This window comes from Acinonyx jubatus, chromosome B2 (genome assembly GCF_027475565.1).
Source record: "Acinonyx jubatus isolate Ajub_Pintada_27869175 chromosome B2, VMU_Ajub_asm_v1.0, whole genome shotgun sequence".
In the NCBI taxonomy this organism is placed as follows: Eukaryota; Metazoa; Chordata; class Mammalia; order Carnivora; family Felidae; genus Acinonyx; species Acinonyx jubatus.
Window position 1 is genome coordinate 138,395,866 of NC_069385.1, and position 26,112 is coordinate 138,421,977.

At 40.8% G+C, this 26,112-nt stretch overlaps 1 protein-coding gene across 9 annotated transcripts in view; it reads right to left on the reverse strand.

The window, feature by feature from the left end:
- The window catches only part of KIF13A (kinesin family member 13A), a 212,938-nt gene that overhangs the window by 166,588 nt on the left and 20,238 nt on the right, over positions 1–26,112 (reverse strand). The gene's annotated exons all lie outside the window — the stretch shown is intronic.

Below are 26,112 nucleotides of genomic sequence, written 5' to 3' on the forward strand. Positions count from 1 at the left end.
TGTCAGAAATAATGCCGCTGTCCAAAGTAGAATGTGACCCAATTTTTTAAGCAATACACAAATAGAAACATATTGGTCTCGTGGGGATTAGAATCCCTCACCTTGCAATCAGGTAGATCCTGTGTTGGTTTACGAGTCACAACACCTGAAGCAAGTGCCTTTACACCTTGAACTTCAGGCTTCTTATTACTCTAAGGGCAACAGCAACTTGACTGCTTTTGTTACTTTCATCATTTACCTGACTGGAGATAGAGGCCAACATAATGGCTCTCTCTGTTGGAGGTGGGACTGCAGATATTTTTTCTTCTCTACACATTATTGAAGAAAATATATATATCTATATATATATATCTATATCTATACATATCTCTATATATTTATCTATCTATCTATCTATATATATATATATATATTGTGGGGGGCACCTGGGTGGCTCAGTCGGTTGAGCGTCCAACTTCAGCTCAGGTCATGATCTCGTGGTCCGTGAGTTCAAGCCCCATGTCGGGCTCTGCGCTGACAGCTCAGAGCCTGGAGCCTGCTTCGGATTCTGTCTCTCTCTCTCTCTGCCCCTCCCCTGCTCACACTCTATCAATCTCTCTCTCAAAAATAAATAAACATTAAAAAAAAAAAAACTTAAGAAAAAAGAAATATACATATATTTTTTTTCTTGTCTGTGCTTTTCTATAGCTCTCAAATTTTCGACAATGAACATTTTAATGCCTTAGTAATCCCTTTCTTTTAAATTGGTCACTCTCCTGAATAAACATCACAGACACTAAAGAAACATTCTCTTGAGAAAAATCATGGTTTCTGCATAACCTCCTCTTGTCCTTGGCAGATAAATTCCTGCTAAGGATAGCCAGTTTGAGGCCCAAGGCAGCAGGAGGCAGCGAAGCCTTGAGCCCCAGGGGCTCAATGAGGGAAATTCAGTGCACCCCCCAACCCCTGGCTCAGCTCCAGCTCTGCTGGGGGGAGGGGAGCCCAGAGAAACCTGGGCAGACAATCTGGCAGGCGGCTGGGTATTCTGTCCTCACCAAGTGATCAGAAGCTCAGAACTGTGCGGTCCAGCCTGTATGGAGTATTTTTTTTTTTTAAGTACCCAGGTGATTTTAACACACAGCTGGTGGTAAGAATTACTACCCTGGCAAGTCCATGAACCTCTGCATACCAACTCCAAAAAGGAGAGAGAATTTCAATTCTCTCAAAATTCGAGGCTCTTCCCCTCATCTGTAAATGACACGGAAGGGAAGGGAGGGCGGGCAGAAGACCACCCTTAACAGTTTTATTTACTTTTTTAATAAAATAAATTTATTTATTTATTTTGAGAGCGAGAGAGCAAGCATGAGTGGGGGAGGGGCAGAGAGAGGGGGGGAGAGAGGGAGAGAGGGAGAGAGGGAGAGAGAGAGAGAGAGAGAGAGAGAGAGAGAGAGAGAGAGAACCCAAGCAGGCTCCGCACTGTCAGCGCAGAGCGGGACGCGGGGCTCCAACTCATGAACGGCGAGATCATGAACTAAGCCAAAACCAAGAGTCAGATGCTCAACTGACTGAGCCACCCAGGCCCCCTCACCGTTGACAGTTTTAGAAGACTGAAACTTGTAAACAAAAACTTGTATCTTCTTAGATTTATACAGGTGTGTAACAAAACACGGGTTGACTTCAAAATTCAAAAGCCAATTTACACTACCTGATTAGGATACATGAGGCTTTAAAAAAGTGGAATTACTCATTTGGAACAGGGCCCCGAACTTTCAGTAAAGCAGTAGGGTCTCTCCCTCTCCCCCTCTCTCCCGCTCTCTCTCTCTCTCTCTCCCTCTCCCTCCCTCTCTCCCTCCCTCCCTCTCTCTCTCCCTTCCTCCCTCTCTCTCTCCCTCTCCCTCTCCCTCCCTCTCTCCCTCCCTCCCTCTCCCTCTCCCTCCCTCCCTCATCTCTCTCCTTCCCTCCCTCTCTCCCTCTCCCTCTCTCCTTCTCCCTCCCTCCCTCACCCCGCGTCGGGCTCTGGGCTGATGGCTCGGAGCCTGGAGCCGGTTTCCGATTCTGTGCCTCCCTCTCTCTCTGCCCCTCCCCCGTTCATGCTCTGTCTCTCTCTGTCCCAAAAATAAATAAAAACGTTGGAAAAAAAAAAAAAAAAGAAACATTTTTTTAAATAAAAAAAAGGGTTTTTTTTTTTTAAGATGTAGTCTTCGTTTTGACAAGCATAATGGAATTTCCAGGAAGCAGGCTTATACAGGCGTTTATGTGTTTGCATCTCCTCCGAAAAAAATGGGTAGCAGCAACTAGAAAGTTCTAAGTTTCCAGAGGAAAGGAAAAGGGAGTCTGAATTCAGGACTGGCCACCAACGATCCACAGTGGAGAAGAGCAACGGGAGTCTCTGGAAACTCCAAGAGCTGTTATCACTGGCTGGTCCTAAACCCAACAGGAAGCACAGTCTCAATAGGGACTGCATTGTGACCTCAGGGCTATTAGCAGTGACCTTTAGCTATTTTGCTCCTTCATCCTCTATAGACGTTTCTTCTTGTAACTGCTGAACGAACCTAACTTGCAGGAGCACGTCCATACCCCTGAAGGCACACTATGTCCAACTGTGTTGTTTTCAAAAAGTCACAAAAGGTCTCTTCCTACAGTTATGGGATGCAAAGATGCCTTTTAAATGGACAGCCGAGGGGCACCTGGGTGGCTCAGTCGGTTGAGCGTCCAGCATCAGCTCAGGTCATGATCACACGGTTTGTGAGTTCGAGCTCCGCGTCGGGCTCTGTGCTGACAGCTCGGGGCCTGGAGCCTGCTTTGGATTCTGGGTCTCCCTCTCTCTCTGCCCCTAACCTACTCGCATTCTGTCTCTGTCTCTCTCAAAAATAAATAAATATTAAAAAAAATTTTTTTTAATGGACGGCTGGGGTGACCTGGTCAGGCTTCTGAGAAGTGAAATTACAGAATTCTAGAGATGGACGTCAGCACCTCAAGCGTCAGTATTCATCGGACTACTGGTTGTCCACTGTAAGAATGGACAACCTGCTCTTAAACAGATTTCAATCCAGTTAGAGATTAAAGCACAGTACCTGACACATAGTAGGTGTTCAACAAAGACATATTGGATGTAAGGAAGGAAGAGAGGGAGGGTAATGAAACCAGCTTACAAAAATGGAAAAATAACATAAAGCGTGATCAATGCGGTAAGAAAGGTCTGAAGTGCTCCTAAGTTCGGAGGGTAGAGGCATTGCTCCCAGAAGAAGAAATCACAAAGGTCTTTATGAAGAGGAAACACATACACTGGTCCTGAAAGATGAGGAAATTTGACCCTTTCACCTAATGAGGAAGATCACTTATTATACTATGGCAGCCTTGAAACATATGCTTGTGACTTGATCTAAAACAAACTTCGTGCAAAGAATAAAGGAACATTAACTTTCAAATATCCTTTTCCCCTGGAAATTTGGCAACGAAATCTCACTGAAATGTCAGAAACTAGTATCTCAGTTTTCTGAGCTATAATGGATTCAATATAGTACCTTAAGAAAAAAAAAATCCCCTTCTTCCTTCCTCTTGCCATATGTAGATTTTCCTTGAATCATTATCTTGAAACTTAGAGTCCTTAGAACTAACTCCTTTGGAGGCTACATCTTACCCAGCAAAGAGCGGGGAGTGTTTTTATACATGGGATGTACTCAGCTAATTTTTATTTACCCATCCTGTAAAACCAGCTCAATTTAGTCAATCACTCTCATGAAATTTTTATAGCCGTGCATGTCAAAAACCCCATGATGATAAAGACAAGAGCCGTTTAACCCTATTATACATGCAACTGCTAGGCAAGCAGGTTGGCACAAATTCCGTCTTCTTAAAGACCTCCATTATTTGGGCCAACAGAATAAAAATTCAAAGAGAAGCCAATTTAAATCTTGGAAAAACTCTAAGGTGCTCCAAGATGCTTTCACCATCCTCTCCCCTGCACCCCTTCCGCGCATCTGCTACATATTAACAACATTAAAACAACAGAAGACATCTATAAACAATATTTCCTGCAAGGAACACATAAGACATTCTGGTGCATATCTTAGTAACAGATGTTTTAGGATATCTGAAATCCAACATCCAGCAAAGCAGTGATGATATACTTCAGTGTAACCTAACAAAGAAATGTTAAGTTATATCTGATTTGTTTTTATTTAGAATAGCTCCTCAAGGCCATCCCAGCGCAAGCTTACTTTTCAACCCTCTTGCCGTCACTGAATGCAATCTTCTTTAGAGGCTGAGAGTTTAAGCATTTGAAATGGAAATGAAGTCTCACAGGGGCTATACTGGAATGCTACATGCACTCACAAGATTACAGATTACCAGCAATGATCCAGTCCAATCTCATTTCACATACATGTAACCTGTCCAGGTCCACATGGCAAGCCAATGGCAGATAGTACCAGAGCCCAGGCCTCTGGATTGCTGGCTTTAACACACACACACGCACGCACGCACCCACGCATTAACTATTCCCAGCTAGGGCTTTGCTGCTGAGGACACAATGGTTTCTGTTAAACAAAGAACTTCTGACTAAAACACAGAGGTTGAGTTTCTTCTTTAGTTTCTTCATGGTGTATAGGCACGGGAAAAAAATGGATGGCTCATGGGGACTTTTTCTCCTCTAAGCTTTTAAATATTTTGTTACAGTCCTGTGAGTGTTTCAAAGAGGGACTTAAAAGTTCAGGTCAAATAAATAAATAAAGTTCAGGTAAACTGGGGCACCTAGCTGGCTCAACCGATAAAGTGTGCAACTCTTAATCTCAGACTCACGAATTCAAGCCCCATGATGGCAGCGGAGACTACTTCAAAAAAAAAATTAGAAGTGGGGCGCCTGGGTGGCTCAGTCGGGTAAGCGTCCGACTTCGGCTCAGGTCATAGTCTCATGGTTCGTGGGTTCGAGCCCCACGTTGGGCTCTGTGCTAACAGCTCAGAGCCTGGAGCTTGCTTCAGATTCTGTGTCTCCCTCTCTCAGCCCCCCCGCCCCCCAGCTCGCACTCTGTCTTTCTCAAAAATAAATAAACACTAAAAAAAAATTTTTTTTTAAATTAGAAGTTCGGGTAAATAATCTGGTGGGTTGGTATGACATCTGTATTCATGGTGAGAACGGTTCATCGTAAAGTAATGGCAACATTTATTACCATGACTGCTTCTGCAGTAGGCATTCCCCTAGACTAAGTAACTGCTGTTTGGCTTGGCTGTGGTAGTGGCAGCAGTAACGGTGGTGGTAATAATTAATAAGGATAATAACAGCAAAAGTCCACATGACTGAACTTAGTGCGCCCAGCCCTGTTCTAAGAATACTACCTAGTTTACTCCTTCAATCTTTCAGCTCTAGGTCCTATATCCTCTTTGGAAATGAGGAAATTGAAGAAGTTATGCAGTTGGTAAGTGATGAGCCAGAGAGAGGTCTTCAGCATTCTGCCTAGACCAACTGGGGTGAACACCGGAGCAAAAAACAGAGAGGAAATGCACTGCTGAATATTTTTTAATAAAAAGTTCAGTTAAAGTCCTGCTACTACCAACATCTGGAGCAGTCCTTCTGACGCTTGAATATGTATGCAAATTACCTGGGAATCTTGTTAAAATACAGATTTCAGGGGCACCCAGGTGGCTCAGTCGGGTAAGCGTCCGACTTCGGCTCAGGTCATGATCTCACGGTTCTGTGAGTTCAAGCCCCGCGTCGGGCTCTGTGCTGACAGCTCGGAGCCTGGAGCCTGCTTCGGTTTCTGTGTCTCCCTCTCTCTCTACCCCTCCCTCATTCATGCACTGTCTCTCTCTCTCTCTCTCAACAATAAATAAATGTAAAAAAATTAAAAAAATAATACAGATTTCAATCCACCAAATCTCGGCTGGGGACTGGGATTCCGCATTTCTAACAAGCTCCCAGGGAATGCTTATGCTGGTGGTCCAGGAGCCACAGGGAGTAACAGGGGATTAGCATGCAAATTATTCATTACGGATAAAGAGTTACTGTTTCACTGACTTTACATATGGGGAGGAAAATACTGCTAGTGAACCTATACAGATTCACCCCCAACTAGGGGTCAAAAATCAATCCTACAAAGTGCATGCTTTGTCTTTGTAATCACTGTTTCTCTCCTCTTTCAAGATGCACAAGTAGAATTAAGCACGAATGTCCATAGCCCCTTACCAGACACAGCTAACTGATGGGTTTTCAGGAGATCTCACAGGAGGGTATGGAAAATACAGCTGAAGGCAGGAGTTGGGAGTGATGGCTGCATAATTAACTTGATGTAAAAACAGGATTATTTGCATTTCAAGTCCTACAAGTTTTTCCCCCTATCACTAGAATTCCTGAAGTTAGCAGTTTTTTATGACAAACTTTTTAATTGGCTAGGATTAACATCTGTGATTCTAAATCATCAAAGAGGCTTTAATTGGTCTGTGAAGGATGGAATCTATTCTGCTACTCAAATATATTACTCTCCTAAAACCCATTAAGAAGCTGGTTTGCTCTCACTTGGATTTCAAACAGCCTGGTTCCATGAACTCTGGTCTAATTATATTAAAGAAAGAGAAGTCAAGGGCATTCAAATCTCAAATCAAAGATCTTGACCTTCTGGAGGAACTAATTACCTAAAAACATCTTAGCTGTTTATTAAAGGCTTAACTGTGCCTCACCACCACCACTAAATTCATATATTGAAGTCCCAACCCCCCTGTACCTCGGAACATGACTAGATTTGGAGATGGGGTCTTTAAAGAGGCTTTTTACATTTTCATTTTACATTAAAAATGAAGCCATTAGGGTGGACCCTAATCCAATATGATCAGTGTCCTTGTAACAAAAGAGATCAAGACACGGTCACGCACAGAGGGATGACAATCTGAAGACACAGAGAGAAGACAGGCATCGACAAGCTAGAGAGGGGCCTCAGAGACTTCTAACCTCTAGGACTGTAAGAAAATTAAGTTCTGTTATTTAAACCACACAGTGTACATACTTTATTATGGTAGTCCTAGCAAACTAATACATTTACTTTTTGCTTTGATTCTCAATACACAGTGAAATACAGCAGAAACTCAGAATACACAGGATTCAGAAAAAGGGGGGTTGTGCATATACTATTATGTACATCATTACTGGAAATGCTGGGGCAGGGGAAAGCCCATGGTCAGAACTAGAAGGCCTCACCACAGACACTAAATCACTTGTTCTCTTTATACTAAATGATGCAAAGCATTCTCTATCAACATACATATTTCTGTTCATGACATTTACACTATGCCACCAGCACAATGACCTACAGCAAATCTAGGTTTAAATTCTGGTGCTGCCATTTACTTATCTGTACAATCTTCAAATATGAGCCCCACCCCATCTCTAAAATGGGTACCCATGGGGGAGCCTGGGTGGCGCAGTCGGTTAAGCGTCTGACTTCAGCTCAGGTCACGATCTCGCGATCCGTGAGTTCGAGCCCCGCGTCGGGCTCTGTGCTGACAGCTCAGAGCCTGGAGCCTGTTTCCAGTTCTGTGTGTGTCTCTCTCTCTGCCCCTCCCCCGTTCATGCTCTGTCTCTCTCGGTCTGTCTCTCTCGGTCTGTCTCTCTCGGTCTGTCTCTCTCGGTCTGTCTCTCTCGGTCTGTCTCTCTCGGTCTGTCTCTCTCGGTCTGTCTCTCTCGGTCCTTACAGAGCATGAACGGGGGAGGGGCAGAGAGAGAGACACACACAGAATCGGAAACAGGCTCCAGGCTCTGAGCTGTCAGCACAGAGCCCGACGCGGGGCTCGAACTCACGGATCGCGAGATCGTGACCTGAGCTGAAGTCAGACGCTTAACCGACTGCGCCACCCAGGCGCCCCCAAAAAAATTTTTTTTAAATGGGTACCCATGTCATAAAAGTTGCTGTAAGGATTAAATGAGGTATTTCAGACCAGACACTGGCTGACCCTGGGCTATCATTCCCTGGATACATATCAGTCCCAGTTCTTAAATTAATCAGCACAAAGCCCTCCTCAGTTATGGACAGGCTTTGGCAGCTGGACAGCAAGTGGAAGAAGCAAATTAAAGTGGGGAATCGTAAATGCCAACACTTGTATTTTTAAACATTTTTTTAAATTTTTTTTTTTAACATTTATTTATTTTTGAGACAGAGAGAGACAGAGCATGAACAGGGGAGGGTCAGAGAGAGGGAGACACAGAATCTGAAACAGGCTCCAGGCTCTGAGCTGTCAGCACAGAGCCCGACGCGGGGCTCAAACTCACGCACCGCGAGATCGTGACCTGAGCCGAAGTCGGACGCTCAACCGACTGAGCCACCCAGGCGCCCCTATTTTTAAGCATTTTAATGTTCATTTAGATCATATATAAGTTCATTTATTCAACCAATCCATAGATCTGGAGGCAAAGGCCATTTCTTTGAGAATGGTCTGCTGAATGGAGTTCTACATACACCTCACCATGATGCAGTGTTAATTTTTGGTTTCTGTTTCTTTAAAGAGCATCAGAAACGAAAACATCTTTGACAAACTGAGTGCAGAACCCTCCTGTACTTTTATCATCCTTTCCTTCCTGTACTTCATTCAAACATAGTATTTGTTAGCATAGTGGTTCTCAAATGTTAACACTTCAGAGTCACCCGGAGGGCTTGGTAAAAACCACAGATTTGTAGAGTTTTCCCCCAGAGGTTTCTCATTCCGTAGGTGGGGCCCAGGAAGCTGCATTTTTAACAAGTTCCCAGAGGGTACTGCTGTTGCTGATCTGGAAGCCACATTTCGAGACCACACCTGCACTGATTCCTTCATAGAAAGTGCATCTTTCTGAGTTCAGATTCCATCAATTCAATTTAAATATTAATTGAGTTCCATAATTTAGAAACAAATACTGCTGACACCTGGTGGCTTAGAACTCCACAGAGCGGGACGGACATGCTTGGGCATCTTACAGGGATGTCTCTGGACAGTCCCCCCACCATGGATACCATGTTACAGAAAGAAGGCAGCACAGTTAACGCAGGGAGTTTTGTAAAACGCACACCAGTAAAGAGATCACCAACTGCGTTGTATATCACTTCCCCGCATCCATTCTCAACAGAAAGGAAAAAGGAATCATGAGCTGGAAAGATATGCTTTTTGAATCATCACATACTTATTAAGGATGTCTCTCAATACTTGGAATCCCAGGCTATAATTACATTTGTACACAGGGTCATCGCTCCAGCTTTAATTTGTAGATTAAAAAAAAAAAAAAAATCCCCTGACTTCCCAGGTGAAACTTACTGCCTTCATCACTGTCATCTTCTGAGAAATCACCTGATATATGATTCAAGACTTTTTGTGACTTTAACTTTCTCTTAAAATCCCACTCTGTTTTCTAGGAGGAGTTTCAACTGACACATAGACACTAGAGCCCTCCAGGTGCAGACCCAAAAGAGTGGAACTGACGTTTGCCTTCCTGGGTTCAGTATGCCCCAAACCTATTTTCAATTAATTTTTTTTTCTTTTATGTTTATTTATTTTTGACAGAGAGAGAGAGAGAAAGAGAGAGAGAGAGAGAGAATGAGAATGAGCAGGGGAGGGGCAGAGAGAGAGGGAGACACAGAATCCGAAGCAGGCTCCAGGCTCCGAGCTGTCAGCACAGAGCCCCATGCAGGGCTCGAACCCACCAACCGTGAGATCATGACCTGAGCCGAAGTCGGACGCTTCACCGACTAAGCCACCCAGGCACCCCTATTAAAAAACAAACATATATGCTAGAACAAATTACCACCCTCCTACATCATTTGGATATCCAAGTGCACTGATAAACTAAGAGATTAACCAATTGTGACAGCTCATCAAGACCACACAAAAAATTCATACTCAAGAACTGGAGGTCAAGAACAAAGCAGGGGGGACCCTTGGTCTCAGTCCTCCCAAACCTCACAGACACTGGAAGGCAGCAGAACCCCAGAGCCATAAAAAGTACACTAGAAATTCCAACTCAATTTCACTTCCAAAAAACCTAAATAACTTATTCATAAAATATATATCCAATTATTTTTATATCGGACTTGTTTTATGCTGGTTTCTTATCTCAATCCAAAGAAATGAAAGCTGTAAGAACTAGGAAGGGCGCCTGGGTGGCTCAGGTTAAGCGTCTGACTTTGGCTCAGGTCATGATCTCACAGCTTGTGAGTTCGAGCCCGGCATCAGGGGTTGAACTCTGTGCTGACAGCTCAGAACCTGGAGCCTGCTTCGGATTCTGTGTCTCCCTCTCTCTCTGCCCCTTCCACCACTCATGCTCTCTCTCTCAAAAATGAATATTAAAAAAAAATTTTTTTTAAAGAATCAGGAAAAAATAAAACCAGAATATCAATATCAACAAACTATAGAGTCCAAAACCATCTGCAAAGAGATACTAGAATTAATGAGAATTTAGCAAAGCTAACTGCCAATAAAAGTCAGTATATACTAAAGCCAACAGAATTTCTAAGCTACCACAGAAAAAGACTCAGAAAATGCAACTTGGAGGCACCTGGGTTGCTCAGTTAGTTGAGCTTCCGACTTCGGCTCAGGTCATGATCTCGCAGTTCATGAGTTCAAGCCCTGCATCAGGCATGCTACTGTCACCGCAGAGCCCGTTTTGGATCCTCTGTCCCCCCACCCCCTCAAAAATAAAGAAACATTATAAAAAAAAGGGGGGGGGCGGGGGGAAACGGGACTTAAACTGACTCCCTGTGGTGTATTCACAGAACTGATTACTCCACAGCAATGAGAATAAACACTCTACAACAACAAATCAGACTTCACAAAAGCAATACTGAGCCAACGAAGCCAGACACAGAAGAAAGCATATGCTATAGTTTACTACCCCCGCTTTGGAACTTAGGACAGTGCTGGACCCTGGAGAAAGGCAGTAATCCAGAGGGAACCTAAGGAAGGCTTCTCGGAAGCAGCTAACATTGTGGTTTTTGATTTGGGTTCTGGTGTTTAGTTTTAAAATTAAGTAAACTGTACATTTATACAAAAAAATACACGTATCATATTCCCTCTCCCCCCCATATATATACTTGAATATAAAAGTTTTTTACAAGATACCACTTACAATTAACAAAACTATTTTTAAGGACCTGAGTACAAATCTAACAAAAGTTGTATAAAAACTTTATGAAGACTTTTTAAATGTAAAATTTCTACTATTAAAGAAAATAAATGAGGGAGATACCATATTCTTGGGTTAGGAAATTCAGTACTGTGAAGTCCGTTCCTTCCACATTGAGTTATATACCCAATGCAACCATAAGATGGTTTCTAAATGGAAATCTAACTAAGGACCAAGCCATCCGGAGAGAAGAACACAGCGGGGAGGCTGGTCTCACAGTGATCAGTAATGTGGACAGAGTGGTACTGCCCCAGGGATAGACAACCCCAACACTGAAACAGAGTCAAGAGCTCAGAAAATGATCCTCAGTTATCTGGAAAACTGATATGACAGAGCTCCTATCCCAGATCAGCGAGAAAGGCTGTGCCATCAGTAAACAGTGCTGGGGCAACAGGTTATCTATATGGAGGGAAGATGAATCCCTACTTCATGCTGTATTTTCAAAAATCCATTTCAAGGATTTAAATGCAAAGTGCAAAACTTTAAAATTTGTAGAAGAAAACACACGAGAGTACTTTTATGACCTTTGGATACCAAAAAAACTTTTTAAAACAAGACACAAGACATTATTAACCTTAAATAAAGGTAAAGGGTTGATTTGGGGTTTTTTTTTTTAAGTTTTTTTTTTTTTTTTTTTTTTTGTTAGTAATCTCTACACCCAACCTGGGGTTCGAAGTCATGACCTCGCGAGATCATGAGTTACATACTTTTCCGAGTAAGCCAACCAGGTGCCCCTAGATTTGAGTATTTTTAATTTTTTTCAACATTTTCTTTATTTTTGAGAGAGACAGAGACAGAGCATGTGCGAGCATGAGCAGGGAAGGGGCAGAGAGAGAGAGGGAGACACAGAACCCAAAGCAGGCTCCCGACTCTGAGCTGTCAGTGCAGAGCCCGATGCAGGCCTCAAACTCACAAACTGTGAGATCATGACCTGAGCTGAAGTTGGATGCTCAACCAACTGAACTACCTAGGTGTCCCCAGATTTGAGTATTTTTAAAATTGGAACTTGTGATAACCAAAAGAAATGAAAATCAAGTGAAAAGAGAAACCACAGCTGGGAAAAGATATTTGCATATGATGAAAGAATAATGTACAGTATGTAAATAACTCCTATGAATCAATTAGAGAAAGGCAAAAAATGAGCAAAATGGGCAGAAAATGAGCAGGTACTTTTAAAAAGAAAGCAAATTAACAGCCAGCCAATAAATACATGGAAATATGTTCAATCTTGTTAGTTCTGAAAGAAATGCAAATTAAAATCACAATTGAGACAGTGTTTCATAGGCTCCAAATTGATAAAAATTTTAAAGTCTGATAATATGTATCATTATCATAAGTAGCTCCATTACCATATTACTTCTGGTAGGGATATAACCATCTTGGAAAACAGTTTTATATAATATGTGTACATACACATATATATATGTACACATATATATACATACACACACATATACACCTATACATACACATATATATACACGCACACACACATACACATATACATATACAGTAAAGTTTAACACGCACCTATCCTACCCTCCAGCAACCCCAATGTTCACAGTAGCATTGCTCGTAAAGGTCCAAACCTGGAAGCTGCCTAAACAATAAAAGGATAAACTGTATTGGGGTCACACAATGGAATGCCATACAACAGCAAAGTGAATGAACTACTGTGCCATGAATCAACGTGGACAAATGACTCTCAAAACCAAAGTTAACTGTGGAGTTGGTTGCACAATGGCATACGTTCACCAAATCCCTTCAAACTGTATGCCTAAAATCAGTACATTTTATTGTATGTAAATTGTACCTTAATACAGCTATCTTCCCAAAAGCTGGGCAAATAAAGTGGGGGGAAAGTGCAAAGAGTATCTATCGTTCCATTTGCAAAAAAGATTAAAACCAGGCAAACATAAAATCAAAAGTAGTTAAATTACAAAGGAAACTAAGAGAAAGAAATATATAAAATTCAGAATCGTAATTTCCTTTCGGGGCAATGAAAAGGAATGGAGTTGAGAATGCCACAGGAGAAGCTTCAAAAGTACAAACTGGGTGCTGATACAAGGTGCCTAAGTTGTTTCGTAACTGCTGAAACCAAACAGATAAATGATACACTCCTTTATTATATAAACAATGTTTCAGAAAAATTCAAAGGAGATTTAAACAGTTCTATTTAGGAAGATCAACCGAAAGAGAACAAATTTATTTTAGCAAAATTGTACATAAATAATAATTAAGGCTAGCTACTTTGTTTTGTTTTCAGGCTCTTCCTTTAACTTCAAAATTTCAAATTTTGTTAAGCTTTCTAAAGTTTGTTATATGCGTAGAAAATATGCCCTTAGGTATTAAGGGGGTAAAGGGCTATGATTTTTGCAACCTACTCCCAAGGGGTTCAAAGATAAACTGTGTGTGTATACATATATTCTGAATAATGAGAAAGCAAATCAACAAAAAAAGATTTAAAATGTGGAACTCTGCGATTCTTACAACTTCACATTTTTTCCAAGGTAACAAAAAATTTTTTACAACAGTTGCCCCAAAAGACACGAGTAGACACTTCTCCAAAGAAGACATCCAGATGGCCAACCGACACATGAAAAAATGCTCAACATCACTCATCATCAGGGAAATACATATCAAAACCACAATGAGATACCACCTCATACCTGTCAGAATGCCTAACATTAACAACTCAGGCAACAACACATGTTGGCAAGGATGCGGAGAAAGAGGATCTCTTTTGCAGTGTTGGTGGGAATGTAAGCTGGTGCAGCCACTCTGGAAAACAGTATGGAGGTTCCTCAAAAAATTACAAATAGAACTACCCTACGACCCAGCAATTGCACTACTAGGCATTTATCCAAGGGATACAGGTGTGCTGTTTCTAAGGGATACGTGCACCCCAATGTTTATAGCAGCACTATCGACAATAGCCAAAGTATGGAAAGAGCCCAAATGTCCATCGATGGATGAACGGATAAAGAAGATGTGGCATAAATATACAATGGAGTATTACTCGGCAATCAAAAAGAATGAAACCTTGCCATTTGCGACTACATGGATGGAACTGGAGCGTATTATGCTAAGTGAAATTAGTCAAAGAAAGACAAATATCATATGACTTCATTCACATGAGGACTTTAAGGGAAGGGAAACAAAAATAATATAAAAACAGGGAGGGGGACAAAACGGAAAAGACTCATAAATATGGAGAACAAACTAAGGGTTGCTGGAGGGGTTGTGGGAGGGGGGATGGGCTAAATGGGTAAGGAGCACTAAGGAATTTACTGCTGAAATCATTGTTGCACTATATGCTAACTAATTTGGATGTAAATTTTAAAAAATAAAATTAATAATAATAATAATAATAATAATAATAATAATAAAACAGGTGCCTAAGGAAAGACTAAAACCTCAGCACAGGAAACACCATTTGATACTGAGAATACACTTTTTATGCCTTTATCCTATTCTTTTAAAAAAAAATTTTTTAATGTTGATTTATTTTTGAGGGAGAGACAGAGTGAGTGGGGGAGGGGCAGAGAGCGAGGGAGACACAGAATCCCAAGCAGGCTCCATCCAGGCTCTGAGCTGTTAGCACAAAGCCTGACACAGAGCGACACGGGGCTCGAACTCATGGACCACGAGATCATGACCTGAGGCAAAGCTGGACGCCTAACCAACTGAGCCACCCAGGGGCCCCTGCCTTTATCCTAATCATTTTTTAACATTATAAAGAATCACATAACTGAATTACCTGCTCCCTACCAGTCTCAGACCAAGAGATGCTGGAATGACCACACTAAGGCACCAGAGCAGGCTTGACGCTTGACTTCATTGTCTAAGCGTCATGGCTCAAACGAATTGTCAGTGAGTAGGGAAGTGGTTTCTCATGGCAGCAGAAGGGTGGCATTTTGAGAGAGGACGCTGTAGATTCACACATCTCTGTCCAAAAAGAATATTGGTTTTGTTGGGGAAGAAATACAAACAGCCAATGTCTCCCAGCTTCGGAAAACAATGACAGAGATCGATTCACTCCCCCAACACTGTCGATTTTCTAAAGCAAAAGTAAGTTATGCTGCAGGAACACTTAAGGGAAAGGCTTTTGTTCCCAAACTTGACACCTTTTGGATAATACCTTTTATGGTAGAGAAGGGCTGCCCAAGAGACTGCAAAGATCAGCTCTTTTAAAGCAAAATCCACACTCTAATAGATCCTTTCCCCCAATGATACGCAGCCTCTTGCTTTACAAGAGCACATTCGATATGAATACACAAGTCAAATGTAACAATGTACAAAATGACCTAAGGAAAAACAAGAGCAGATGACACACGAGTGTGTGTCATCTCAAAGGAGATGCAGAAACTCGGCTACCACCCTACATCATGGCTCATTAGAAATTTACATTAGTCTCCTCTGGGTCAAAATGGCACTTTGTATAAAAAAATTTATCGTGCCCTGGTTTGCCATTGTATAAATCTTTTACAAAAAAGTCCCCACCGTGTACCCTAGCTCATTGATAAGTTAATTACTAGTGAGACAAAGCATGTGACCAGTGACTTTGGGGAGGGTTCTGCTTAATATTTATTATAGTAACCACAAAAGCCTTCTTGATATGAATTAAAGCCACCCACAACATTTTAATTCTGGCTACTGAGTGATTAGAGAAATAATGGGCAGCTGCTGCTATGTTTCAGCGCTTTAGTATGAAAAACTGTGACAGTCCAGAGACCTTGGCTGTGTGCAGGTCCCTAATGCACTTTGTTGCTAATGCAGATCTCCTAAGGACGGGAAAGTGGGGTGGATACAAAAAGAAAACCATACTTCTAAATACAACCATAAAACATACCTTAGACCAGTGTTCTTAATTTTCTAGAGTTGTGGAGACCTGGGAAATTTTCATCGAAGATATGAACTTCTGCCCTTGGAAACTGCACATGCGTCCACAAACACATCATTTTAGATTTAATTTCAGGGGGTTCAGTGACCCCAGTTTAAAATACTCTGCACTACACGTTGTCATAATACTGCATATAAAACTTTTTCAAAAGTGCCAACTCAAGCTTTTACGCCTAAAGAATGACAAACAAAGAGCCTAAAACTAAACACAGTTAAGGGATGACAAACATACTACTGATGAACTTTTAAAAGTAAAAATTATGATGGGTTTTATATTAATAAAATTCCCTGATTACCCAACACGATACATTCCTACAAAATGCAGTCACAAACTTACATTAGTAGCTCCCGTCTTCCTAAACAAAGACTTCCACTCAGACAATTATTAATTACAACCAATTTACTGGGCAGTCACAATGCAAGAGTCTGTTGAAAACAAAAACTATTGACCCAAATAGTTTTCCTAGGATATAGTCTGTAGCATACTGCTCTAATTGTTTAACTTAATCCCATTCTTTTGTAAATCCTTGTTCAAATGTAAATTACATCTGGCAGAGTCTGAGAGTGTGGGGTATCCGATTTTTTTCTGTTGATCTCTGTAAATACGAAATTACAAATCTCTGCTTCCTAACACAGAAGGAAAAGAACTGAGAGTAATTTCATTCTATTCTAAGAAACCAGAGGGTATTTGAACAAATCTGAGTGCAAATTTTATTTCTCATTAGGAAAACAGAGGATTAAAAATATAATTATCCAAATACATGTGCTGTTATAAAATGATTTATTATTAATGGATTACCCAATGAAGCACTGTAATTATGGATTTCACTGGTCAAATTTACCTTCTTATACTCTTCAGGACCAACAGATAATGGAACATGTACACAAACACACATTCCTTTCTTACACCCTATTTTCTGGATGAGTGCCCCATGGAATTTTAACAAAAGCATTATTTACTCGACAGTTGAGCATCTGAGAAAATTACAAAGCAACAACCACCTCTCAATCTTAGAAATCTACCTTTGTCTAATAATCCTCAAATATCCTTTTAATCATGCCTAAACAAATTTAAATGAAACATCCGAAAAATACTTAAAAGATTAAAAATATCCCTTAACCAATTCACTAAAAAAGCCTCCAATTACTGAAGGACTTTTAAAAGTTTCCTAATTTTAGAGGCGCCTGGGTGGCTCAGTCAGTTAAGCATCTGACTTCGGCTCAGGGCATGATCTCTCAAGTCTGTGGGTTCAAGCCCCGCCTCGGGCTCTGTGCTGACAGCTCAGAGCCTGGAGCCTGCTTCAGATTCTGTGTCTGATGCAAGTTATCCTGCTTCATTTTTTCTTAAAAATAGTTTTATGGAAATATAATCCATATACCAGATAATTCCTCCCATTTATAAGCTGTACAATTCAGGGGTGCCTGGGTGGCTCAGTCAGGTGAGCGTCTGACTTCAGCTCAGGTCATGATTTTACAGCTCGTGAGTTTGAGCCCTGTGTTGGGCTCTGTGCTGACAGCTCAGAGCCTGGAGCCTGCTTCAGATTCTGGGTCTCCCTCTCTCTATGCCCCTCCCCCACTCACACGCTCTCATTCTCTCTCTCCCTCTCTCTCAAACATAGATACACATCAAAAAAATTTTTTTTGAAGAGTACAATTCGATGTTTTTTAGTACAGAGTTGCTCAGTCATCACCCTGATTAACTGTAAAGCATTCTCAACACCCCAAAAAGAACCCCATACCCATCTGCAGTCCACTCTCCATTTTCCCACAACCTCCACCCCCCCCACCTGGGCAAACACCTGCTTTCTTTCTCTGTGAATGTATCTAACAGTTCGTATAAACGGAATCACAATATGCGATCCTTGATGACTGGTTTTTTTCACTGAGCATGTTTTAAAGGTTCCTCCATGTGGTAGCAGGCATCAGGACCTCATTCCTTTCATTGCCAAATAATATCCCATTGTACGGATATGCTACATTTTATTTATGCCATCATTAGTTGTTGTTTAAACATTGGGGGTTTCATTTCCATCAAATCTTTATCTCTCAAAATAAAATTTTTTAGACCTTCAAAAAAAATGCTTATGTACAACTTTTCTTTTTTTTTTTAACATTTATTTATTTTTTTTTGAGACAGAGAGAAAAAGAGCATGAACAGGGGAGGGTTAGAGAAAGAGGGAGACACAGAATCTGAAACAGGCTCCAGGCTTTGAGCTGTCAGCACAGAGCCCGACACGGGGCTTGAACCCACGGACCATGAGATCATGACCTGAGCCGAAGTCGGATGCTTAACCGACTGAGCCACCCAGGCGCCTCACGTACAACTTTTCTAGAAGCAATCTGGCAATTTGTATTTAAAAGTTTAGGGGCACTGTGGCACCTGGGTGGCTCAGTCAGTTAAGCGTCCAACTCTTAATCTCAGCTCAGGATTGTTTGTTTTTTAAATAATTTATATTTATTTAAATCAAGGAAATGGCCTTTTTTAATTTTTAATTTTTATTTTAGGGAGAGAAAGAGCACAAGCAAGGGAGAGGAGCAGAGGGAGAGACAGAGAATCCCAAGCAGGCTCTGCACTGAGTAAACTCAATCCCACGACCATGGGATCATGATCTGAGCCAAAATCAAGAGTCGTATGTTCAACCAACTGGGCCACCCAAGCGCCCCTCAGCTAAGGTCTTAATCTCAGGGTCATGAATTCAAGCCCCACATTGGGCTCCATGCTAACGTGGAGTCCACTTTTAAAAACAAAGTATGAGGCAGCCACATTCACAGGGAAAGGAAGGCATTACCCTAAATTAAAAAGCAGCCTAAAGAACAGTTCCCATAGATGATTTTACTTCTGTAAAATGACATGCATATACACATACACACAGGTGCCTGAATTATACCCATATTCATTCTCTCTCTCCCTCTCTCTCTCTCTCTCAAGGTATACTCCAACTTTCAAATGTGATCCCCCTTAGGAAGTAAAAGAGAAGGAAGGAGTTCCTTGTTTATCATTTATTCTCTTAATAACCAAGAGGAAAAAATAACAACAATAAAAATCTTTAAAGCCACTATGTGACAGCCATCACTTAACTGAATTTGCAAAAATTCCTGGAAAACTAAATGATTAATCATATCAGCATCTTTGAGCAGGTAATAAACTCCTATGGTCCAAGGGCTACATCTCTACTCTTCTTGGGGGGACAGAGTAGGTCCTAAGGTTTTCACAGATCCCTTTGTTCCTTAGACTTCGAAAAGTTGCTCCATAAACGAAGCTTACTAAGCCTGCTACCAGTATTCCATTTTTTTTTAAATGTTTATTTGAGAGAGAGAGAGAGAATGCAAGTAGAAAGGTATAGAGAGAGTGGGAGAGAGAATCCCAAGCAGGTTCCATGCTGTCAACAAAGAACCTGACATGGGGCTCGATCTCATGAACCAAGTTCAAGAGTCAGACGCTCAACCAACTGAACCACCCAGGCAACCTGCCAGTATTCCATTTTAAGTACAACATACAGCATAATTTAAAATATAGTATTAGATGTACTCAGGAAAATTTTTCTTAGCTTTCATCCTAATTATCTGATTTTATATTCTTTTCAATATTGTATCTTCTTTTATATTATACTTAAGACATTTTTACAACAGGTAGAATTATATTGACTCTAGTAGTCAATATATTTACCTCACTTACCAGCTGCATATGTTTTTACAAGGACTTCTATATATATTTCTTTAAATTCAGACTCATTGAACGTGACATCCACAAGAAGCCTTAGATAAGATCTGGTCTGACATCCTCAATTTATAGACGGGGGCTGTTTCTGCAGACGTTAAGTTACTTGCCCAGGGTCCTTTCAATTAGTGGCAGAGCCAGAACTAGAACCCAGAACCTGGGCTTCCACCTGTTTTTATTTAAACATGACTATAAGGGTGCCTGGGTAGCTCAGTTGGTTAAGCGTCCAACTTCGGCTCAGGTCATGATCTCACAGTTCATGAGTTTGAGCCCTGCATCAGGCTCTGTGCTGACAGCTCAGAGCCTGGATCCTGCTTCGGATTCTGTCTGTCTCTCTCTCTCTGCCCCTCCCCCGCTTGTGCTCACGCTCTCTCAAAAATAAACATTAAAAAAATAAATAAAACAAACATGACAACAAATCAATTCTACCAATTCACTGAACGGCCACTCTGCTTTCTTTCATTTCTGAAGTGCATGGTTGAGTAACTGTTGAGGCAAAGTTTCATGTGGATTTTCTCCCCCTCACACCAATCTGGGTATCTGGCTCAACAAATCACATACACAGCAAGTAAAATCTGCCCTATAGTGTCCACAAATATACTTGAGTAAGTGCTTTTCTTGGGCACACTTATGGCTTATAACACAAGAAGTGGTCACTTCTGGTTTGAAATTTATCTTACCTCAGTACACCAACAGAGCTAATCTTACGGATTTGTCTATTGGGATGTGAGAAGAGCTAAAAACAAGTCATGATGTATCAAAGATCCGTGTTAGGTGTCTAAGTTAGCATTTCCCTGTTTATTGTGACTCCTTGCAAAGCCCCAGGATTGAGTTACACCAATTTAATGCAGTCTGTTTCCATACAATAATAGCTAATATATGCCAACCCGGTGTTCACATATCTACATCATTGCTTAAGCACATGCAAGTTTATTTATCACACGGATCATTGTCTTCTATATTTAAAGATGATGCCACTGATAGTGACTGCTACTCTTGTCTACAGGTTTGCCTGAAAAGACTGCCTTATTTTCCGTATTTTCCAGATTAACATAATTTTTAAAAAGTAGGCGCTGCTTTCAATCTTACGGTCTAGCAGTTTGAGGGCGGATGGCAAACAGGGCAAACTGATTTACATTCAGTTGTTACCTCATGCAATCCTCACATCCACCGGAAACAGGGATTGTTACCCTCATCTACAAATGAGGAAACTGAGGCTTGGAGAGGACAGGTAATTTGTCCAGGTTCACGTAGCAGGTATGGGAAAAGGCTGGGATTTGTCCTCAGAGTCTAGCTCTGGAGCCTGTGCCTTTAACCACTGCTCTATGCTGCCCTTCAAAATGGGTCCACTGTGAATAAAGTCCAGAAAACCCTGCATGTGCACACGCTTTCAAAGACTATCACCCATGCAGTCCTCAGCGGTACCCGTTTGTGGTCCTCCCTTTCCAAGTTAATTAGCAAAGTCTTACCCATCATCTACTCTGTGCCTAGGACTATAAGAACAGCCAAGTTGGAAACATGAAATTTAAGACAGGATCTCATATTATCAAAAAAAAAAAAAAAAAAAAGACCATCTAATTAGGGAGGCAAGTTATACCTAAATGAAATAGCAAAGGCAGTGTCAGGGTTATCACAATATCTGAAGATATGATGTGTATGAAGTTTCTAACAGCTAAATAGATTTCTTCTTCCTGTTCACACTGTCATGAAGTTCACCATCACAATGGCTTTGTACACTTGTTCAAAAAGCTTTCAAAGAACACTCTGAGGTCTTGGGCTGGTCTTCCTCCAAGAAACATTCACAGAGAACATTTTCAATAGTGAATTGTCTCTAAAACTGTCATCAACCCTATTAGTGAAGCGGCCTTGTGTCCGATAACCTGACACAGGCACAGAAAGCCCTTCATATAATAGACACCTGCCTCTACAAGCTGTTAATCTTGTTGTATGATTACCAAATCAACTTAAATTCCTCAAAAGGTACCAAAATGGTTTGCAAATACTCTTCCCTGAAAACTTTGATCTCTAGCCCTCCATTCCTCTTAGCAGAAATGTTCCCTGCAATTTAAAGAATATCTATAGATGCACGGGGGGTTCTATATAGTACACAACTATCTATTAAAAGCTAGATACAGGGGCACCTGGGTGGCTCAGTCAGTTAAGTGTCTGACTTTGGCTCAGGTCAAGATCTTGCTGTCTGTGAGTTTGAGCCCCATGTCAGGCTCTGTGCTGACATATCAGAGTCTGGAGCCTGCTTCAGATTCTGTGTCTCCCTTTCTTTCTGCCCCTCCCCTGCTCGCATTGTGTGTGTGTGTGTGTGTGTGTGTCTGTCTGTCTGTCTCTCTCTCTCAAAAATAAACATTAAAAGAAAAAAGAAAGAAAGAAAACTAGATACATCAGGGGCGCCTGGGTGGCTCAGTCAGTTAAGCACCCAACGCTTGATTTCAGCTCAGCTCACGATCTCACAGTTCATGGGTTCGAGCCCTGCATTGGGTTCTGTGCTGATGGTGCAGAGCCTGCTTGGGATTCTCTCTGACCTTCCCCCACTTGTGCCCTCTCTCCGTCTCAAAATAAATAAAAATACTTAAAAAAAAAAAAAAACCTAGATACATCAGACTTCTGAGTATCTGCAATAGTGAAGTAAAATGTCTATAAATATCCAAATACATAGTTTGTTACTTATAACACCGGTTCTCAAGCTATAAATAGTAGACTATTCTCTATAAATGTAGTACAGCTGTTATTTGAATTTTAAGAGGCAAAGACTGCAACTGGGTAATTCTAACAGCAATTTACTTTTTCCCACCAACTCTCCTTATATTTCAAATTGGAAAATGTGTTCAATTTCTCATTCTTGACTTAAATGTATAATGTGATAGTCTCAATTAGGTCCTGACATATAATTTATTCTTGTACTTTAATTTCATTTACTGTATCTAATCCTCTGTTTTTATTCATCCAAACTCTAAATTGATTTTCATCCACTATTTTCATGAATGTATAAAAAACAAATTATAAAATCACTTGGGCAATGCTCACATTTTTGTGTCGCTTATTTCTAAATAAAAAATTACTATGTTAATAAACCAGATACAAGTGACAGTTTAAGAAGCAAATACATCTGATCATTTTTTTCAGCGTTTACAGTAAGGCTTCATGCTAGGTATACAATAACCAGCAAAACTGACATCGTTCCTGAAGTTTCGTGAGAACTTCTATGGCTTCCAGAGACATTCTAATTTGTGTTTACAGAGCCTGCACAGAGAACTCAGCCATACCCAAACAAAACCCAAGTATTTTACACACATTTGCAAATGGTACTTTATTAATTGAGCTACATTATGTCTGGGGCCGTGATGCAAAAAGAGTTTCTAAAATATTCAGTTGCCACCAAAAATAAAAGCCTTGGGATACCAGATGTTTCTCTGAATGAACACATATGAGCTGCAAGTTGGAAAGCAGAGAAAGAAATTCTTAAGAGAAATGAACTGGCTAGAAACAGGCAGTCACTGCAGAGAACTCTAAAATAAGATGGGCCTCAGTATGTTCTGTATCTAGAGCATTCTCCCCAGCAAGTAGAGCTCTATCCTGCCTGAAACAGAACATAACATAGCAACTTCAGGCTAAATGTAATTTTCAATGACATTTATTAAACCTCCACATGAACTCGAAAATGAACAACCCTGACTACCACTGCCCTGGGTGCATTTTGCTGTAGGCAAATCATACCTCAATAAAGCTGATTTCAAAGAACAGCATCTAGAAGCAATTACTCAGTTCAGACTAAAATCAGCTGCATCAACTCTCTTCCTGCTCTTCAGTTATTCATAGTAGAGCCACTGAACTCACTCTCAAAAACCATGCTTGAAGAATGGTAGACAAAAATGCAAACAGTATTCACATAAGTCAACTTGTCTACCTTTTAGAAGCTATGATCATTCATTGGCCTAAAAAGGTGGTTTTGTTAAGGCACTTTATTATTATTCATTTATTTAAAGCTTATTCATTTGTTTTGAGAGAGAGGGAGCGAGAACATGAGCAGGAGAGGGAGGGAGGGAGAGAGAGACAGAGAATGAATCCCAAGCAGGCTCCATGCTGTCAGCACAGAGCCTGATGTAGGGCTCAAACTCTCAAACCTTGAGATCATGACCCAAGCCAAAACCAACAGTCAGACATTTAACCTTAACTGACTGAGCCACCCAGGTACTCCTAAAAAGATGTTTTAATAAATCTTGTCTTTGGTTTTATATATATCTATATCTATATCTATATCTATAGATATAGATATATATCTATATCTATAGATATAGATTTTTTTTTTTTTTTTTAGAGAGAGACAGAGCGTGAGCAGGGGAGGGGCAGAGAGGGAGGGAGACACAGAATTTGAAGCAGGCTCCAGGCTCTATGCTGTTATGACACGGGGCTTGAATTCATGGACCATGAGAACATGACCTGAGCCAAAGCTGGACATTTAACCAACTGAGCCACCCAGGAGCCCCACCTTGTCTTTAGTTCTTAAAAGTTGACACCAGGAAATCTCACCTTATTTCCTATTACTTCAAATGTAGAAAAAGCAAAGAAAACAAAACATACTGAATGCAATCGTTAGATAAAAGACAAGCAAATCAAATTCATAACAACAGTGGAAACTTTCAGAGTTCTACCAAGGAGGAAAAATATAAGCAGAATGCTGTCCAATTACATGCCAATGCTGCTTTCTTGAAAAGAAACCTCGAAGTTTGGGGGTGGGGGTGGGGAAAGGGGTTGGTAATAACATGTAAAACTGGACAAAAATGATACTAGTCTGGCAAATTTTCCATGGGCTTAGGTTATTGCTATCTGTGAGGCTTCAAAGTTGCCTTTATTTTATTCCAGATAAATGTTTTTAGAATTCTGTAAGGTATGAAAAAAATCAAAGGTAACTCACATGTCTCAAATGATTAATTCTCTCGAATAGTTCTTAGCTTCAATCATGTTTAACCTCTAGATATGGTGTGTTTGCTAATTTAATTAGGTAATGCAGAAATGTTTCCATGAAGGCTAGCCATCCAAACCATCCAAACCTTGACTCTCTGAGAAGAGTATTCAAATATCTAAAATCCTAGATGGGGAAGAATAAGACTTTTGCTGTATTTGATGCAAATCTCCTTAAGACCCTATTTCAACCACTGAGAGACACTTGGAGTTCAAACATAGAAACTGGTTCTCTGGTCCTTAACAAAATTTCAAATCGCTTTTACTGAGTCAAAAGTTCCATTCTCTTTTTAGAAGCAGGAAGGGGGAAAAATGATTACAAGTGACTCAAAACAAAGTAATTTATCTGTGCTTCATTAGTGAGATATTTTCCGAGCACTGCAACTGAAGACATCTGTGATGTTAAATAGTGTGACTTACTAGTGCGGTTAGTACCAGGGTTGATCTCGACCTTACTGTTTTACTTTAGATTTATCTTTGTGGGAACAGATAACACATTAGCTTTAGTCATAATTTAAGATTAGGGAATAACCACATGCTCACAAAATTTTTAAAAAGTACAATATGGGGGCTAAATATTTTCAAATCAGTAGGTAGTAGGATAAAGGCAAGATTTAAAAACGGGGCGCCTGGGTGGCTCAGGTTGAGAGTCTGACTCTTGGTTGAGGCTCAGCTCATGACTCCAGGGTCATGGGACTGAGCCCCATGTCGGGCTCCATGCTGAGCATGGTGCCTGTTTAAGATTCTCTCTCTCCCTCTAAAATGTATACATAAAGAAAGAAAAAAGAAAACGATGTCAACTCATAAGAATCGTGTATCTTTAATTCTATCTCCAAAGTGACAACATAGTAACGTGAGGACTCATCAGAAATGCCCTAAGTGCACCCATTAGCATTTAATTTGTTTCTAAAGCTCTTTTCCACTAAACGAAGTTATAGCCTGAAACAGTAAGTATTCATTATTCTGGAACATAATTTTGCCAAGGAGCAAGTACACTTGGAAAGTTCTGAAGAGTAGCGGAAAAACCACAATTAGGATGCCCACTGATCAAGAGGCAACAATTTGAGCATTTACAAAAAAAAGAGTGTGAATAAAAAGTGTCTACCAGAGCTAATCCAAACAAGACACAATGCTTGGTTGTTTCAACACAGATCAGGCGTGGATGCAATTTTTAGATGGTGGCACAGCCTAGAGGCAGCGTGCAATTGCTGTGTTTTCATAACCTTAAGAAATAAGTTCTTCATCTCCGTGGTATGAAATACCATGCACAGCAGAAGTCAGAAATGCGGGGCGCCTGTGTGGTTCAGTCGGTTGAGAGTCTGACTTGATTTCGGCTCAGGTCCTGATATCAGAGTTCGTGGGATCAGGCCCCACGTCAGGGAGTGGCGCCTGCTTGAGGTTCTTTCTC